The sequence below is a fragment of the Lepus europaeus genome, chromosome Y (genome assembly GCF_033115175.1).
Source record: "Lepus europaeus isolate LE1 chromosome Y, mLepTim1.pri, whole genome shotgun sequence".
NCBI classification, from domain to species: Eukaryota; Metazoa; Chordata; class Mammalia; order Lagomorpha; family Leporidae; genus Lepus; species Lepus europaeus.
Genome location: NC_084851.1, coordinates 20,659,069 through 20,672,135, shown reverse-complemented (window position 1 = coordinate 20,672,135; position 13,067 = coordinate 20,659,069).

Below are 13,067 nucleotides of genomic sequence, written 5' to 3'. Positions count from 1 at the left end.
AGGGGAGGAGTCGCCCTCCGTGCAGGGAGGAGGGGCCAGGGTCCCGGGCTGCGGGCGCTGGGGCAGCTGTGCACGCATAGGGCGCCAAAGGTGCACCTGGCCTGCATGGCAGGACATCCGGGGACCCCGGGGGCTCTGGGGCGGCCACGGGGCTGGGGGAGGGCGGCTGGGTGCCAGAGGGCGCCCCCTGCTGCAGTGCCCACCCCGTGTCGCGTCTCCCCCAGGATGGGCGCCTCCTCCCTCGGGCCCGGGGACTCCCACGCGAGATCCAGAGCCCACCCAGGGGCCCAGGAGGCAGCGGAGGCCAGGGAGGGAGGAGGCGCCTGGCCCGCCCCTGGCCCTGCACCCGGTCCCTCGAGGAAAAGCCGCGGGACAGCGGGGACGCGGTGCTTGTGGGACTCGTTGTGGAGGCTCTGCCACCCGCCGTCATTTGCCTCCCAGCCTCGTGGTCACTGTGCTGGACGACCCCGGGGCTTTGCGGGCCTAGGGAGGCAGGGCCTGGGCGGGAAGCGGACGAGGTGGGTGGGAGAGGAAGGGGAGAAGGACAGAGGCAGCACCCTCCCATACCCCTGGCGCATTTTCCACCCGCGGAGGCTGTGGTCCAGCGGCCTGGCCTGGCAGAGCGAGGACCCTGGCCCAGGGCGTCGCCCACCCCGCACCGCGCGTTCCCCGGGAGAACGCGAGCGTCTCCTGGCGGGGGAGGTGGGAGGCCTCCACTCCGCGGCCTGAAGCCCTCGAGAGGCGGAATCCACGAACCGGGGCCGCGCTCAGGGCCCGGGGTTCTAACAGCGCCCGGACTGAAACCGGGCCCAGAGCAGAGCGCAGGGGGAGCGGAGGTACGGCGCTGGGCGCCTGCAGGGCCGCATCCCACGTGGGTGCGGGTTCCAGTTCCGGCCACTCCATTTCCGATCCAGCTCTGCTGTGGCCTTGGAGAGCAGTGGAGGATTGCCTGGGTGCTTGGGCCCCTGCGCCTGCGTGGGAAAGCCTGGGTGAGCGGGTCCTCGCGCCTGGCCTCGCCCCGCACCGCCTGCCCTGGCCCCACGCATGCCCCTCACCTTCCCTGTGCCGGCCCCACCCCGCCGGCTCCACCTGCCCCGCCCAGGCCCCTGGCCCAGCCCAGCCCTGCCTGTCCCACTCATTCCCCGCCCTGCCGCCCTCCCCAGTGGCCTCGCTCCCCCCGCCCCGCCCGCCCTGGCCCCACGCACGCCCCTCCACCTGCCCTGTGCCGGCCCCGCTCTGCCGGCTCTGCCTGCCCCGCCCAGGCCCCCGGCCCTGCCCATCCCTGCCTGCCCCACTCAGGCCCCGCCCTGCCGCCCTCCCTAGTGGCCTCGCTCCCCCCCCCCCGCCCCGCCCCGCCCCCGGCCCAGGCCCACCAGCTCTGCCTACCCTGCCCCGCCCCCGCCGGCTCCGCCTGCTCGGCCCCGGGGTGACCACGGGTAAGGGGGGTGGTCCGACCTCTGGGGTGAACACGGGTATGGGGGGCCGACCTCCAGGGTGACCACGGGTATAGGGGGGCCGTCCTCTGTGAGTGACCACGGGTTCGAGGGTGGGTCCGACCTCCAGGGTGAGCACGGGTACAGGGAGCCGACCTCTGGGGTGAGCTCGGGTATGGGGGGCCGACCTCCGGGGTGACCACGGGTACAGGGGTCTGACCTCCGGGGTGACCCCTGGTTGGAGAGGGGGATCCGACCTCCGGGATGACCATGAGTACGGGGGGGGGGGCGACCTCCGGAGTGAGCACGGGTACGGGGTGGCCCGACCTCCGTGGGTGACCACGGGTATGGGGGTGGCAACCTCCGGGGTGAGCACGGGTACTGGGGGGCTGTCCGGCCTCCGGGGTGACCATGGGTTCCCAGGGGAGCCTCACCGTGGGTGGGCACCGGTATCTGGGGCCGCACCTCCTGCGTGACCACCTTCTTGTGCCGCCGGATCACGTGCAGGTCAATGCGGTACTCCTGCTCCCCGATGATGACCTGCACCACAGGCGCCAGTTGGCTGCAGCGCTGTCCTCTGCCGCGCCATGCCTAAACAGGTCCGCGCTGTCCCTAGGCCTGTTCTTGGCGGGCGCCACCGGGGTGTCATCTGGAAGCAGCACCCCCGGACTGGACGCGCCAGCCTCTCATGGCTGCCTTCATTCTCCCGCCCTGGCGCTGCTTGTGCCCTGACAGGACCTGGCTCAAGTGCCACCTCCTCCAGAAAGCCTTCCGTGATTGCGCTTCCCGGACATTTGACTCCTAACACTTCCTGACACAAACAGCAGGAGGGCCGGGGGGGTCATGGTGGGCTGCTTCGTGTCCCCCACCCCTCGGCAGAGCCAAGTTGCTGACAGCAGCGGGGGAACTGGGGTCCACAGCTGTGCCATGGGAGTCAGACCCAGCTCCCTTCCGGTCACTCCCCAGGCCTGCCATGCTGGGGCGGCAGCGCCATCCTGGTCTCCCCATGCTGGCCAGGAGCACCCGGGCCACCCCTGCAGGCGGAGTCCAGAGCAGAGCTGGGGAGGGACCCAGGATCTGATGGGGGAAGCGGGCGCCCTCCCGGCCTGCCCTGCCCTGGGGTCCCGCACACAGCGCTCCCCCCTCCGGCTCTCGGGCTCGGCTCTGCTGCTGAGCGCCGGGCGCCGTCCTCGCTCTGCTGTGGGCAGCGTCCAGTGGGGAAGTCGGGACCCGTGTGTGGTGTGGGGATTGAGACAGGGGCATCCTGGATCAGACTGGGGGAGGGGGGCAGCTCCCTGCGCATGCGCACCCTGGGAGCAACAGTGAGGGCTCAAGTGCTGGGGCCCTGCACCTGCGTGGGAAACCAGGATGGAGCTCCTGCTCCTGGCTCCAGCCTGGCCCAGCGCTGGCCATGGTAGCCATGTGGGGAGGGACCCAGCGGATGGGAGAGCGCTCGCTCGCTCTCTCTCTGACTCTGTGTTTCAAATAAATCAGAAGAAAAGCAAATGAAAACCTAGGAAGAGTGCGATCGCTAGAGCGGATCTGTTTACTGCTCTCCGAAATCCTGGAGTGAAGTCCCTCCTGCCTCCTCCCTGGGCCCCCACCCGCCCACTCCTCCCTGGGCCCCGCCCCCACCTGCCCTCCCTGGCCGTGACCGCGAGATTGCCCCACACGCATGGACATCAGACCTGGCCGATCCTGCTCTGCTTCTCTCGCCAGAGCCCTCGCTGTGGCCACTGGAGCTGTGAGACCTGCGCCTGCCTCCCTCTCCCCTAGCCCCTGCCCGGCCCCTCCACCCCTCGCCACCCTCCAGGCCTGTGCCGGTCACCCTTTCCAAGGACCCCACCCGGTTACCCTGGCCAAGCTTCCGCCCCCCGGGCAGTGTGGACAGCGGGCCGGGTCGTCCTGGGCCCCCACTCTGTCCCGCCCTCCGTGTGGTGGCTGCCCACGCCCGTGGGCGGGGCCGTGTCCCCTCCCGCCACATCCCAGCCGTGTCCCCCCCACGCCCAGAGCAAGCGCTCGAAACGCCGGGCAGGCCGCGTGCTGCGGTCCCCTTCGAGGATCTCAGGGAAGACCCGCACGGTGGTGACAAGTGCAGGTGCGCGTGAACCCGCGCCATTCCGTGCCCCCGAGGCTCCTGCACCCCGCACCCGAGGCCGAGACCGGGACAGCCCCGTGGCCCTTACCTTCCCACTCCAGCTCCTTGCCGTCGTCCAGGAACTCGAGAGAGTCCGTCGGGGGTCTGAATGTCATCCACGTTCATGTCCAGGTCGTCTGGCGTGTCCAGGAAGTCGTTGGACAGCAGGGAGCCCTCGCTTGGGTCCAGCGAGATGCTGATCTCCGGGGCCACCAGGGTCCTACGCTTCCAGTGGGCTCCGCTGAAGTTCAGTGAGCCGGGAGGGGCTGGGGAGAGGCGGACAGGACCCGTGGCCCCTCGCGCTCCCCCCACTGCCCCGCCTGGCAGAGGAAGCAGAGCGGCAGGGCTGGGGCGGGGCAGCCGTGGCCGTCCCCTCGCGCCTTCCAGGCAGCGGGGTGGGCACTGGCTGCAGCTGTGAAGGCGCAGCATGTCCCGGCTGTACGCCCAGCCGCCCCCCGCGCGTGCGCACCCTGGTCCCCTGCACCACCTGGGGGACCCGATGAGCTCCTGGCTCCTGGCTTCAGCCTGGCCTGGCCCTGGCCATCGGTGTCTGGGGACTGACCCAGCAGGCGGTGGTCTCTGTCTCTGACTTTGTGTCTCCCGTTCAAATGAGTACCTAGAAAAATGTAAGAGGTGCGTCCTGGCAGAAGATGGTCAGGTCACCGTTCTGTGCGCGTGCTCGGCACTGCGGACTCGGGAGTGGCCCGGCAGGGAGGTTACCGTCCTGCCCGGTGGGCACCTGAGTCCCAGAACTTGCCTGGCCGAGACAGGCAGGAGACAGAGCCCCCCCTCTCAGACGAGGCTCAGCTGGAAGCGGGCTGGGCTTGGGGCGCTGGGTGTGTGTGACGCCGGCGTGGCTCCTCTCCTTGTCGGGGCCAACGGAGGGCCCAGCAGTGACTGTGACAAGGAGGGCTGGTCCCTGCCCAGGAGGCACTGACCCCTCAGCGTGGCCATGTGGCCATGAGGACAGATTGGAGCCAGAGGGTCACCCCCAAGCCTCACACCAAAGGGACCCTCCCTGAAAAGTCAAACCCAAGGCATCTGCCCCCCAGGCTTTGGAGCTGTGGGGTGTGGAGGGTTGCTTCCGTCTGCATAGAGCTGCCTGCCTGGGAGCGTAACTCTGGTTTCGTCGTCCCAGGCAGGAGAGGAATTCGAGCCCAGGATTATCCAACCGGAGTCTCCTGTCCCTGATTCAGATGAGAATTGGGGGCCTGAACTCGATGCTGAGTGACTGCGGACAGACGCTGCCTGAGCGCAGGGGCCCCCTCCTTGGGGCAGCCGCACCCACACCGTGAGCCTGGGGCGAGTCCTGGTGGGCATTGCTGTGGCCATCTGGGGACTGAACCAGCAGTGGGGTTCCCTGTCGCGGCTGCTCAAGTCTTGAAAATGTCTTAAAGATTATTTGGGTGCAAAACGGCCTGCAGCCCAAGCACACTTTCCCAGCATGCACTGTCCTCGCCCTGTGGGTGGGGCTGTCATGGGGGTGCACGTGGGTGTGAAGGCCCAGGGAGACGCTGCCTGCACCCCCCCCCGGGAGTCGGGCCTTTCTCTCTTGGGCCCTTGGCTGATTAAAGGAGGCCCAGGCACGTTCTAAGCCCACGGATTTGGATTTAAACATCCTAAAGTTTTATTCATTTACTTATCTACCTTATCTTTTTGAAGGGCAGAGTGACAGCGGGGTCTTCCATGTACTGGTTCACTCAGAGAGCCAGCAGCCAGGGCTGGAACAGGCCGAGGCCGGGAGCCAGGAGCTCCATCCGGGTCTCCCGTGTGGGTGGCAGGGTCCCTGGCACTTGAGCTGTCACGGCCGCCTCACAGGGTGTGGACCGGCAGGGAGCTGGGGAAAGCAGTGAGAGCTGGGGACTGGACACAAGTGCTCTACTGTGGGACAGGGGAGCGGCCTGTGGGCAGGGGGCGTGGCCCGTGGGCCAGGGGTGCGACCTGCAGGTGGGGGAGGGCCCTGTGGGCGTGGCCTTCTGGCTAGGGGTGTGGCCTATGGGCCGGGGCGTGGCTTGTGAGCCAGGGGTGTGGCCTGTGGGCTGGGGGAGCGGCCTTTGGGCTGAGTGCCAGCCCTGCATCACCTCTATGACCCTTACAAGCTCACTTCCTGTGATTCACAGCTGAGGATCGGGAGGGGGGGAAGCACAGACAGGCTGAGTAACTGGCTCCAGCACGCGCAGCCACGCTCCCGCGGCCCCTCCCTCGCAGGCCCCGGAGCCAGGCAGCCCCGTACCCGTCAGGGCCTCTGGGATCTGCTGGCCCAGCCCCTGTAGAGCCATGCCTGGAGCGGGGAAACTTACAGGCCAGGTCAGCTGCCTTGGCGCTGCCCAGGGACTCCGTCCCCTTGTCTTCCCGGAGCGGCCTGCGGCGTCGGCCAGGGCCGGGCAGTGCCGCCGGAACGTCCAGCCAGAGTAGGGTGGCGTGGCCAGGTGGGGTCCGGCTGAGGGGCTTCAGACAAAACAAGAACAGAGAGCACTTAGCGCTGGGCCCAAGCGCCTCTCTGCTAGGGGCAGAGCACAGGGAGCCCGCGCGCAGGCTGGGAGTCGCAAACGCGCACTAAGTCAGCATGAGAGGCAGAGCTCGAATCCACTGGGTCACCCCCAGGTGCCTGGGAAGGATGAGGGTGTCAAAGCTCAGAGCTCCGCATGGGCTCCCCCGCGGGTGGCAGGGACCTAGGATGGGCGTCGGCTGGGTGCTGCAGTCAGGGGGACGCATCCATTTTTCTTTCCACATCTTCAGGAATTATTAAGACATGTATGTTGGGTTGATGGTATCCCATAAATCTGAAACACTGTTTTTAGTTTTTCTAATTTCTTCTGTTTTTTTTTTTTTTTTGGTATGATTGTAAAAATTCCAGAGATTTGTTTTCTAACTCAAATATTCATTCTTCTGCCTCATCATTTCAGTTGTTAAGGTTTTCCGCATCATTTTTATTTAGTCTAATGAATTCTTCATTTCTAAGAATTCATTTTGTTTCCCTTTAAAATCTGAATTTTATGCAAAAATTTCATTCATGTGATTTAATTTCTTTAAATCATTACTTTAACACTGATTGCTTCTGAATAACCCTATGATTAATCTTTTGAATTACATTCCCAGCCCTCATCAATCTCTTCATCTTCACAATCTAGTATTGAACTGTTGTGTTTCTGTAGGGGCATCACTTTTTATTCCTTATTCTTGATTTTTGAATTTCTGTGTTTATGTTTAGGCATTTTCGGAGATACTTGTATTTTCCCCTCTGATTACTTTTATCTCTGGGTCATTCCTCTGTGGCTTGGAGGAGTGTCTGTTCTTTCAGTGAATATCCAGAGATGTGTGCTGGCTGTGTGTGGGAGCTCTATTTAGTGTGCCAGTGTTGGGGGAGTATCAAGGGTGACACCCAAGTTGGGCATGGTATATCTTTTTTTTAACAGAAGAGAGAGTTTAATCAGCTGTGTTGGTGTAGTACTTTCATCTTCACCTCCTTTCTTCCATGGTAATCAATGCCTGGGTGCTAACCACACTGGGTAAACTATTCATCCATGCTGCCACAGAATCACATAAAGGATCCATGCAATCATCAGTGTGAGCATGAATCCCACCAGAATGACCCACCCCAGGCAGTCAGTCCTGATTATGTAGAGCCATCCACAGTGATTGCCCGGAGACCCAGCAACACCTGTGACTTGGATGCAACCATAGTGTTTTCACAGTCCCAACATGCAAGGATCCTACAGTCATGCAGTGCCAAGGATCCACTCTACCCTACCAGTCCATCCCATCCACAGAATGGCAGAGACACTCTCAGAGCCAGTTACCTATGGGTGCTCCTCCTAGGCGGGTGAGCCCCAGAGTTTTTAATATGTTGGGGTACCTCACAGTCCTACATGGGTACTCAGGACCCTGTCAGTCCTCCCAGCCAGACTCATGCATCTCCTTGCAGTTGGTTGCTGGGCTTGTGGACACAAGGTGGTGCAGCTGTTTGTGTGCCCAAAATTCTGCCCCCTCTCTCTCAGTTAATTGTAAGGCATAATTATTGGGGGTGGGGGAGACAAATGAGCCTTTATCTTCCCTCTAGGTTGGCAGATATCCTGTTCCCTACAGGGATCCAGGTCAGACCAATGCCAGGCTCTCCCAGAAACTATATCACCAGTTGTTTGCACTACTGCAGTCTGATCTCACCTCAGTGTCCAAAACTGGCACTTAGACTCTTGGCTACTGGAGTCCTGTGTTGTTCCTCTACTCATTCTGTGTGTCCACACATTCCATGTAGAGCATAGCATCCCTCTTCCTTCTTTGGAATTTCCACTGTAGTTTTTTCCCTAACTCTTGCCTGAGATTGCACCTTCCAGAATATTACATTTTCAAGTGAAATAAATAAGTCTGTTATGTACTGATGGCATACATTGTATTTCATTTCTCTAGCTTCAATTCTTAATTCTATCAACTCTATGAAGCAGTTACAATTACCTTCAAATCTGAGTGAGAAAATGGGTGCATGGAGTGGTTAAATATTTGCCTATTATCACACAGCTACTCAGTATTTAGATATAACTCAAGCCCAGTTCAACTCCAGAACCTGCCTTTAACTACAAAAGAAAACTGTTTCTCAATGACACAAGCTGTACGTCACAGAGATGTTTCTTTAAGTGATTAGATTATTCATAGGAACATATCTTATATCTAACAAAATAACACGCTTTTTGGAATTCAAAGGTTATATTCTTTTTTTTCTTCTTTTTTTTTTTTATTTTTGACAGGCAGAGTGGACAGTGAGAGAGAGAGAGACAGAGAGAAAGGTCTTCCTTTTGCCGTTGGTCCACCCTCTAATGGCCGCCGCGGTAGCGCGCTGCGGCCGGCGCACCGCGCTGTTCCGATGGCAGGAGCCAGGTGCTTATCCTGGTCTCCCATGGGGTGCAGAGCCCAAACACTTGGGCCATCCTCCACTGCACTCCCTGGCCACAGCAGAGAGCTGGCCTGGAAGAGGGGCGACCGGGACAGGATCGGTGCCCCAACCGGGACTAGAACCCGGTGTGCCGGCGCCGCAAGGCGGAGGATTAGCCTGTTGAGCCACGGCGCCGGCCTTTTTTTTTCTTCTTAGTAGTAACTCCTCCCAAAGGACTTTTGATTTTATTGGTTTTTTTGTTTTTTGTTTTTCATTTTTTTTTTTTTTTGACATACAGAGTGGTTAGTGAGAGAGAGAGAGACAGAGAGGAAGGTCTTCCTTTATGCCGTTGGTTCACCCTCCCATGGCCGCTGCGGCCAGCACATCTTGCTGCTCCAAAGCCAGGAGCCAGGTGCTTCTCCTGGTCTCCCATGTGGGTGCAGGGCCCAAGGACTTGGGCCATCCTCCACTGCCTTCCCCGGCCATAGAAGAGAGCTGGACTGGAAGAGGGGCAGCTGGGGCTCAAACCGGTGCCCCAGGTGGGACTAGAACCCAGTGTGCCAGTGCCGCAAGGCAGAGGATTAGCCTGTTAAGCCACGGCGCCGGCTAAAGGTTATTTTCTTGAGACAATAATTTAAAATTTAAAAGTTTAATTGTACCAAGTGTCTTAGATCTTGTCAATTTCAGAAGTAAATGACTATGCTATTTCATTATAAAGAGATAATATGACTTTTGGAATGTTTTACCAATAAGAATGGATGGAGAATAAGAACATTTGGAAAATAAATTATCTTCAAGGTTTTGCCATTGAATTTGACTTTGACATGAGCTTTATGGTTTCTTTTGATTTTCTAGGATTCTAATACTTATGTACCTTGTTCTTTGCTATTCAATTTGATATGTTGGGACAGGCTTTCTTTGTGATTCACAGACAACTAATAATCCCAGAGCCTCTGGGTGCTCCTCCTTGGCTGTTTGTTTATTTGCTTACCTATCTACAACACAGAGGGGGGAAATAATCAGAGACAGAATATCTACCTATTGGTTCACCCTTCAAAATACTGCAATGGCTACAGCTGGGATACAGAAAATCCAGGTGCCTGGAACTCCATCATGGTCTTCCTTGTGGACAATAAGGACCTGAGCCATCTTTCCAAGGTGTGTTAGCAGGAAACTGGAAAGGAAGCAGAGCTGTAGAGACTCAGCCAGCACCCTGATATGGCATTATGGCTTCCCAAGTGTCAGCTTATTCCATTGTGCTACAATGTTAGCACATGGCAAATACCTTACATGTTTGAATTTTTCTTTTTCTGATCTCTAGGAATCACTCTTTATTCTTCACTAAAAGGAGAAACTAATAGTGAAAATTTTACATCTTTTACTTCTCCAGTGCTTTCAGAAATTTCTTTGTCCATACTAAACAATCATTGTGTCCGTGACTTAGGAATCCAGAGTGAATCTGTATGTAGCACAGGACCTAAACTGCACAGAAAAGCACCTGCATCATCTGAACTTTCCCTTTACTCTCAGTGACCTGAATCTGCAGGAAGACTGGTGTACACACACACACACATACACACACAGTTCCCCTTTTCTCATTCCTTCACCCATATCCCCTCCCTCCTTTCTCACTATTTGCCCTTCTTCCACAACAAATAAAAATCCTTTTCCTCTGGCCGGCACCGTGGCTCAACAGGCTAATCCTCCGCCTAGCGGTGCCAGCACACCAGATTCTAGTCCTGGTTGGGGCACTGGATTCTGTCCCAGTTGACCCTCTTCCAGGCCAGCTCTCTGCTATGGCCCGGGAAGGCAGTGGAGGATGGCCCAAGTCCTTGGGCCCTGCACCCCATGGGAGACCAGGAGAAGCACCTGGCTCCTGTCTTCAGATCAGCGTGTTGCGCTGGCCACAGCACGCTGGCTGCGGCGGCCATTGGAGGGTGAACCAACGGCAAAAGGAAGACCTTTCTCTCTGTCTCTCTCTCTCTCACTGTCCACTCTGCCTGTCAAAAAGTAAAAAAAAAATCCTTTTCCTCCTTTTTAAGGTACTTCCTGATTACTCTGTTCACAGAGATATCCTAAGATGTGCATCTTCCTACCTGTTTAGCTTAGGTAGAGCATATATTTTCTACAGGAACTGTCCTTTGTTTCCATTTCATGGCTCCACTTTTGGAAAGTTTCTCAAGCCTACTACTTTTAGTAGTCAATCATCATAAGGAATGAAATTGGAATGAAATGTGGAATGACAAGTTCTGTAGATATCATGTCCATTTAACTGATAGTGTTGATTCGTTCTGTTGCTTGTTTTCTGATTTCATGTCTAGTTTACCTGACCATTGATGAAAATGTTTTTTCAAGTCCAGCATTACAATTGTATTGAAGTCTATGTCTCCCTTTAGATCCATTAATATTTATTTTAAGTATCCAGGCACCCTGGTGTTGGGTGCATATACATTTACTATAGTCACTTTGTCCTGTTGGATTCATCCCTTAATCATTATACAGTGCCCTTTTTATCTCTTTTTACAGTTTTTGTATTAAAGTCTATTTTTTTCTGATATTAGGATGGTTACACCTGTTGTTTTTTGGTTTCTACTACGATGTAATATCTTCTTACAATCTTTCACTTTTGCTCCATGTACATCTTTGTTGGTGAGGTATGTTTCTTGTAGGCAGCAAATAGATTTTCTGCTTTCACAAGCATCTGCAAGACTGGAAGAGTAGTGACAAATTCAATTTCTATTTGTTATAGAAGGTCTTTATTTCATCTTTGTTCATGAATGAGAGCTTTGCAGCCTACAGTATTCTGGGTCCACAGTTGTTTTTTTTTTCTCTTAGTACATGGAATAAGTATCTTCATTCTTGCCTAGCCCATAGAGTTTTGGATGAAAAATCAGCTGTGAGTCTAATTAGAGATCCACTGACAGAAATCTGTCATTTCTCTTCTGCACATTTTAGGATTTTTTTCTTTATCTTTTACTCTTGATAATTTAAATAAAATGTGTTGTGGTGAGGATCTTTTCTGGTCATGTCTATGAAGAGTTCTATGTGCTTGCTGTACTGGGATGTCCTTTTCTTTCTCAAACTAGGCATGTCTTCTGTAATTATATTACTAAATAGAACTTCTAATCCTTTCTCTTTCCATAACTTCAGGAACTCCTAAGACCTATATTTTGGGGCATTTGACAACATCATTTAAATTTCCAACACTATTTTTAATTTTTCTAATTTCTTCTTTTTTTTTGGTCTTACTGAAAAATGTCTAAAGTTTTGTCTTCTAGATTGGCTATTCTTTCTTTTTCCTCACTAAGTCTGTTGTTTCCACCATGTTTTTATTTGACACATTGAATTCTTCATTTCTAATATTTCATTTAGATTTCTCTTCAAAATCTCAGTTTAATGGTAGATTTTTTTCAATCATGTTATGCATGGATTACTTGAATTTGTGAATTTGCTCCTTATTGCTTCTGAGTAATCCTATGATTAATCTTTTGGATTCCATTTCAGTCTTTTCATCCATCTCTTCATCTTTACATTCTAATAATCAATTGTTGTGTTATTTGGCGTGGAGGGAGTCCTCTTATCTTCCTTATTCTTGTTTCTTGAATTTCTGCATTTATTTCTGGGCATTTTTGGAGTTCTATGTTGGTGTTTTCCTCAGATCTCTTTTTAAACTCTGCCTCTGTGTGTTAGTGGAGTGTTGGGTGTTTCAGTGATATATCCAGTACTGTGTGCTGAGTATGGCCAGAATTCTGGTCAGTGCTCCAGGGTGGTAGGAGTATCCTGGACAATACATATCTCCTCTTGTTAACAGAAAATGGAGGTATGGTCATCTCTGTTGATATAATCATACCTTCACCTCCTCTCTTACAAGGTGATCAAATGCCCAGATGTTAGCCCTCAGTCAGTGAAATACTCATTTGCACTTTGCATGAACTGCACAAAGGAATTGTTCAGTCCCACTGTAAGCACAAATCTCACTTCAATGACCATCCCAGGCAATCAAGAACACTTCTGGGCATATCAAGCTGCACACATTAATTGCCAAGAAACCCAGGTACATTCTGTGACCTCTTATGCAGTCACAGATTTCCCACCATCTCAGCACACAGGGCTCCCACATTCATGATGTGCAGAGGATACAAGCGCTCCATTAGTCTGTCACTTCCACAGAGAAACTGAGATGCTCTCAGAGCCAGCTGCCTGTGGGTTCTTTGCCTAGGCAGTTTGAACTTCAGAACCTATGATATGTTGAGAGACTGGGGCACATCCTATCAGGGTACCCAGACACCTGAATTCTCCCAGCCCTACACAAAGTTAGTGGGGAATGTGAAATTTTACTTTGGTGAAATTCCTGAATCACATGCTTGCACAATGGCCACCAGCCACAGCCATTCCCACTTCACAATCATGCCTTCTCCCCACAGAGTGCCATGCAGGAACATACAAGAATATCTGCAGCCAGTAGTGATGTTGGAATGACTCTTTCACCCTGCCCATTGCCTGCTGTGTTGACCAGCGCTGCTGTGGGTACCTCTGCTGGCAAGATTGTATTTTATCTGCACCAGTTGCTGGGTGTACACTCACTCTCTTATTGTTAAAATGGTGCCCAACCTCTCTCAGCCAGTTTCTG